Below are 7,390 nucleotides of genomic sequence, written 5' to 3' on the forward strand. Positions count from 1 at the left end.
TTATCTACAAAGACTGCAGATATGCCTCAAGTCAACTCAATGCATGTTGGATTGAGGAGATCTGATCCTCAGTTGCCTGCCAGAGGATAAAGTGAATTTTCTCTAGAGTGAGGAAACATCACTCAGAGCCTCTACATTAGTACATACACAATATACAACATCCAATAAATAACTAACAGATATATGAAGAAATTGAACCACGGGTAAAAACAAAAAATGGAAATATATGCATAGGTGATCCAGATAAGAATCATCTAACATAGACTTTAAAATAACTATGACTATATTCAAGAAAACAGATAACAAGACAAAAAAAAAAAAGCTTACTATAGAAATAGAATCTTTAAAAATATCAAAGAGAATCCTAAAATCCAAATAATCGACACTGTGAAATCAATCAAAGAGCAGATTGGACACAGTGAAAGAGAAGATTAGTGTGCTTGAAGATAGACCTAGCTAAAGAAAGGCAATAGACAAATGCACAGATATTAAAAAGGATAGAAAAGTACAAAAAGGAGCATAAAAATGATGAAAAGTTTAAATATATGTATAAATGAAGTCTCTGAGGAGTAGAAAAGATATATGCAGAGAAACATTTCAAGAGACAATGAGTAAGAATAATGAAAAATTGTCTAGAAACATCAAAATATGAAAAATAGATTAAACAAGAAAAAAAGAACCAGAAGAGGAATAAATACAAAGAAAACCACACTTAAGCACATCAGAATAAAATTACTAAAAACCAATAATAAAGAGAAAATATTAAAAGCATCCAGAGAGAAAAAAAGACACATTCCCTTTAAGAAAAGACCAACATAAGAGTGACAGCTGACTGTGTTCATTCAATAGTAGCCATTAAATAAATAAATAATAAATAGATAAATAAATAAATATATAAAGGCAGAAGGAAGAAAGAGCTGAAGACATCTTTAAACTACTGAAAGGAAAAAAAAATACTGAAACAAAAAATCCAGGAGACATTTTAAGTTACCCGCCCCCAAATAACCTGTCAACCAGAAATTATTTACAGTTAAGACAAACAAAGGAAGGAAAAAAAACTCATAGACATAGACAATAGTTTAGGAGTTACCGGAGGATAAGAGAGGAGAGGAAAGGGGGCTCTAGAAGATGGTAAACGGGATCTAATATATGGTGACGGAAAGAGAACCGACTCTGGGTGGTGAACACACAATGTGAGATATAGATATTGTATTACAGAATTGTACACCTAAAATCTATGTAACTTTACTAACAATCATCATCCCAATAAACTTTAATTAAAAAAATAACATGAAGAAATAAAGGGAAAAAATATATATGTAAAAAAATTCTTCAAAAATGAAGGCAAAATAACATTTACAAACAAGCAAAAACTGAGAAAATTTGTTGTGGAAGACCTTCACTCTAAGAAATTCTAAAAAAAGTCCTTAAGGCAAAAGGAAAACGTTCCCAGTTGGAAACAGAAAAATGAGGGAAGGAGTAAAGAACAATGTAAAACATAAATATGTGAATACATTTAAATTAATATAGACTATAAGGCAATAACAACAATTTCTTATCAAGCTTAAAATAATAGAATTTAACTGCATGATAAAAATAAAAAAGTAAGAGGGTTAATGGAATGAAAGTGTTTTAAGATAATAGTATTGTTTGTGAAGAGGTGAAAATCCTAATTTATATTAGGCTCTAATAAATCCAAACTGCATGTTATCTCTATGTCGACACTAAAAGAATAGTAAAAGAATATATGACTAACAAGTTATTATAATAAAAATTGAATAATCTAAAATAAGACAAGAAACGATCTCTTTTAAAAGGCTTTAATCTACACATGTATATTTAAAGATGGTTTCTTATAGACAACATCTAGTTGGGTTTTATTTTTTGATCCACTGTGACAATCTCTGTCTTTTAATTGATATACTTAGACCACTGATGTTTAGTGATTATTGTTATAGTTGGATTGTTATCTACCATATTTGTTGTTTTTGTCTTTTTTTTTTTTTAATTTATCGGGGTGACAATTGTTAGTAAAATTACATAGATTTCAGGTGTACAATTCTGCATTACATCATTTATAAATCCCATTGTGTGTTCACCACCCAGAGTCAGTTCTCCTTCCATCACCATATATTTGATCCCCTTTACCCTCATCTACCATCCCCCTACCCCCTTATCCTCTGGTAACCACTAAACTATTGTCTGTGTCTATGAGTTTTTGTTTCTTCATTTGTTTGTCTTGTTCTTTTGTTGTTTTTGGTTTTTATATCACATGTCAGTGAAATCATATGGTTCTCTGCGTTTTCTGTCTGACTTATTTCACTTAGCATTATAATCTCAAAATCCATCCATGTTGTCATAAATGGTCCTATTTCACCTTTTCTTACTGCCGAATAGTATTCCATTGTGTATATATACCACAACTTCTTTATCTATTCATCTATTGAAGGACATCCATGTCTTGGCCACTGTAAATAAAGCTGCAATGAACATTGGAACACACGTGGAGTTTTACACTTTTGCTGTACTTACCATTCCCTGTCAAGAACACAGGATGCCATATGGGGCCACTCATGGAAGCCCCAAAGGATGAGGCAAGGCAAGCAGGTTTAAAATGGGGAAGTTTGAATAATAATTCTGGTAGGCTCTGGGGTGTAGGGGCTGTCCCTGGCCCTGGGCAATCAGGGTGGGTGGATAGCGGCCTAGAGCGTGAGATAAGAGAGTGGTTGAGGGTGTGGACTTAATTGACTGTTTGGGAAGGGGAACTGACTGGCCTCTAGCAAGCGCCTTAAAACTGGGTCAAGAGAGCATTTTAAAAAGCTCTATTATACCGGGCACACAGAACGTTCTCAGTAATTGTTAATTCTTATAAGGAATTATAATTCAGGGTCAGAAGTCAGTAGGGAACTTCTTGAACTCCCCTTTCCCCTAGAGGTGCACAATTATCTTGGAGACTCATGTGATGCCAAAGCAGGGAAGCTCTGTTTCTTACTCCTGCACTGTATGAGTCTCCTAAGGCTCTGCTGTAACGAATTATCACAACATAGTGACTTAACACACAAATTGATGATCTTCCAGTTCTGGAAGTCAGATATCTGAAATAGGTATCACTAGGCTAACATCAGGGTCAGGCTGTACTCTTTCTGGAGGCTCTAGGGTGAAATCAATTTTCTCACTTTCCTGGCCTCTAGAGGCCACCTGCATTCCTTGGCCTATGGCCCCTTCCTCCATGTTCAAAGCCACAAGCATAGCACCTTCAACTCTGTGACTATGACTCTCCTACTTGATTCTTTCACTTTTAAGGACCCTGTGATTATCTTGGTCTCACCTGGATAATCCAGGAATATCTCCCTATCTCAAGGTCCTTAACTTAATCTTGTCTGCAAAAGTCCCTTTTGCCATGTAAGGTAACATAGTTCCAGGCTCTGGGGATTAGGACATGGAAACCTTTGGAGTGTGCCTGTGTGTGTTGGGGGTGGGGAGGGGAGTGGAGATTATTCTGCCAACCCAACACTGTCACCGCTGATATCTTCATTATATGAGTCCACATGGTCCCTTGAAACCACGTGGTCCTGCAGCTTTCATGCCATGACTGAGCTCGAGAATCTTCACAGAGGCTGGGAGCCCCCGAAGCTCCGTGGTTCATCCTGCAGCCATTCACCTCTAATATTCTACCACCTCCCATCTCTCTTATCCTTGCAGTTCTCACAGAATTCCATCAGCTTCCCAGCCTCGGGGACTCTTGCCCCATCTTACAGCTTTTCCCCCTCTCCTCATCCTCCTAAGTTGAGTCATCTAAGAAGTTTCTCTGGCTTTTAGAAAATAACAGAATAGATAGTCAGGGGAAAGGGTCTGCTTTTGACTCAGCAACAAGCGCTTTCTCAGAAGTAAGGGAGGCCAAGCTGAAATAAAAATTCATTGAGTTATCCTGCCAACTGTCACATGAGTCACTTGTTTAATGTTTGTCTTTCTGATTAGACTTCACCTCTGGACAGCATACAGGGTCTATACCCTGTCCTAGCACAGAGTAGACACACAAGAAACAAACCCTTGGGTGCCTTTCAACTCAAACAACCTATACTATTCTTCTTCTATACTATTATTACTATTATTATTCTAGAAGGAAAAGCCACCCTAACGGCCCCATCATTTTGTTGTCTCTCAGTACTCCAGTTTCTCTCTCTGAGATGGCAGATTATGCAGCCGGTCAGAAAACTGAACTGGGATATTGGGGGAATTCTGCATGCCCTCCCACCCCTAGTTGTGGAAGCCAGTGCTCTGTGCAAAGCCTCTTGTATGTAATTTTGAGGGAGGAACACTGATAAAGGCATCCACCAATCCATCCATGCATCGAATATAATTAGTACCTACTATGTGCAGAGGGTGGCCGGAGGAGAAGTGATATTTATAGAACAACTGCGATGTGACAGATACTCTACTGTGCACTTTATGCACATTTCACCATAGTTTTGTGGCAAAGCATCACTAATAATAGTTTGCATTGGATTTGTATGCTTTAAACTGTTCAAAGTGCTCTTACATATATTACCTTACTTGAGTTTTATGAACTTATGTGAGTAGGCATGGAAGATATAATCATCCACCCTTCAGACAAAAGGGGACTGATATAGAGAGAAGGGGCTACACAAGTCATGTCATTCGTTGTGTTGAAGGCAGGTCTCTGGACTCCTGGTCCAGCACCACTTCCCTCCCAACCCTGTGCTCTTAGTGGTTTCATAGCCTGTACTTCATATGCCTGATTCATCCTTTCTTCTACATAGAAACCTTGACACCTCTCCTGGCATGGCACATAAACAAGTTCCCACAAAATGTATACGTCCACATGTGCAAAGACCAGCACATATTTACACACAAACACACACTTGTGCACAGATACACGCACACACCCATACACATACGGGTTTTAGGGAGGAAGCATTCAAAACGCATCTTAAACTGCCAGTGGCTCAGAAAAAGCAATAATGAGACAATGCTCCATGAATATTTTCACATTTCTGCATGGCCCAAGCTTTCTTAGCAGAGTACAGGTAACTGGAGTGAAGAATGATTGAATGGTTAAACATGCCTTGGAAGTTAGAGGTAGTGTACTACTCTGGGAAAATGTGAAGACTTATCTCCCCCAGAGCCATTTGCTTGTATTATAGGGGTAATAGACCTAGAGACCCTCCCCTCTCCCCGGAGAGAACTTGTTTACATTCCAGAGCAAAGGTCTCTCTCCTCTCCTCCTTATTCCCTTCTCCATACCTCCTCCTCCCACTCCCCCTTCCTCCTTTCTCTTGTTGCAGATGCCTCATTTAAGCTCCGAGTCTCATAATTTTAGGGCTCCTCTCCTGTAGTACAAACCTCACTGCACATGCAAGTAAACATGTGGCTCTCACAGCATTGCCCCTTGGGAAACTGGAGTATGGGGAATAGGTTTTACTGAGATGCTATGTGAGTAAATAAAAGGTCCCTTCTCTGATCCAGAGATCTTGTGTCAGGATAAATCAAAATAAACACAGATATAAAAAAACTTCACAAAAATTATCTGCCCTAACTCTCTATCGTCTGTTTTTCTAGAGTAGTCTGCACCAATGATAATTATATTATTATTAATAAAATTAGCCACACTTATTGAGTGTTTACTCTGTTCCGGGCACAGGACTAGAGGTTATAATTTGCCCAAGGTCACTCACCTGGCCAGTGGTGGAGTCCAGGAGAATGGGTACCTTTGCCCTGGGTGGTGCTGCATTCAGTCAGCTGCTTTTCCATGGAGCAAGGCAGTGACGACTATTTTGGACAAAGCACAGGTGAGCTGGCTTCTTGTAGGCAGGGGTGCTAAGTCACAGATGAAGAAAGTCTGCAGAAATGGGAGATGTCTCTGTGGGACATGATTCCCCACTAACTAAGCCTTTCCCATTTCTTGCCATAAGGTTCTGTAATAGACTAATTATTGTATCAGTCCTTCATTTGCCAGTAGTATAAAGATGCCAAACCTGCCAGACGGTCTCCTGCAGCTTCCCCTGCTGCTCACAGCTTAAAGTCCCATTAGCAAGAGCCATACACTGAGCTGGACTTCCAGTGTTGGGATACAGAGGAACCTCAGAGTGGTTTTGAGGTGGGTGGGCGGGTGGGGTGTGATAGAGAAGAGAATGAATGGCGCACCCTGTCCCTGTTTGCTGTTTCTCCATTCCTTACCTCCCCTCCTCCTAATAACATGGATGAAATGCTTCCTTAACTGCACTCAGTAAGCATACAGTAAGCCCTGGCCCTGTGCTAGGCAGTTAGTTCCCAGCACAGACAGTATTTGCTCTGGCCTCTGCACTTTTGCTCTTGCTGTGCCTCTCCCTGGAATGCCTTCTCCCTTCCTCTAGCCCATCCCTGATTGTACAGGATGCTCTCGAGTCTCAGCCCCTCTGGAAAGCTCTTCCCTCTCTGAATTCTCTAAAAATGTACCTCTGGCACAGACTCTAACAGAGTTTGAACTTTACACTCTAGATTCAATCCAACTCTTCAATATGTGCAGTATTTATTGAGTGCTAACCAGTGTAGCGCTAGGTGTTGGTGATAGGGTGGGAAGTCAGACTCAGCCCCTTCCTCACGGAGTTTATGACCTACGGAGTTTAAGACAAATTAGAGAATTGCAAGCATGCTGAGTGTTAAGACAGGGGAGGTAAAGAGGTACAGAGAACAAAGGCATTTATCCAAATCAAAGGATTCGGGAAAAAGCCAGCTAGAATATAGATTTTCTTACTCTTTAGTCATTTTGAGTGCGAGTGAAAGTCTTGTCTTCTCTATACACTGCATGTGCTCACTGCATGTGCTCACTGCAGAACCGAGAGCCACACGTGGTTTAGCCTTAGTTAGTGTCCTTCATAATTGTTAGCCCAGGAAACACTGGCTAGTTTGAATGAGACCAATGTGACAGTGTCTGCAAGGAGCCTGTCCCCCCCGCCACACACACCCTGTAGCTGACATGACCATTTTTATCCTCAATGCTGCACCCAAAGTAGAATTTAGGACACTCTTGGGGGTTTGCGAGGGGGTTTCTGTACACTTGCTATCCCAGTTCCTTTGCCTTGCTTCTTACCTCAGGGTCCTCTCGTTGAGCTCCCCTGGCGTAGGCCTAGAAGGAATGCTAACCCCAGATAAAAGCCAAATGTGAATCCTGCTCTGGCCTATGGGAGGGTCACTCCACAGAAAAGTGAGAGGATCCTGAACCCAGCAGCCTGAGCAGAAAGCAGAAATGCTGACTTTCTTCCTGCGAAGGTCCACCATTAAGCCACTTTAATAAAATTAATTTCATTCAACACTTATGAAAATCATACTCTGTGCTAGGAAGTGCATAGGCATTGGGATGGTACAAAGGTGGCTGGGATGTGGCCAAACC

Source organism: Rhinolophus ferrumequinum, chromosome 25 (genome assembly GCF_004115265.2).
Source record: "Rhinolophus ferrumequinum isolate MPI-CBG mRhiFer1 chromosome 25, mRhiFer1_v1.p, whole genome shotgun sequence".
Taxonomy (NCBI): Eukaryota; Metazoa; Chordata; class Mammalia; order Chiroptera; family Rhinolophidae; genus Rhinolophus; species Rhinolophus ferrumequinum.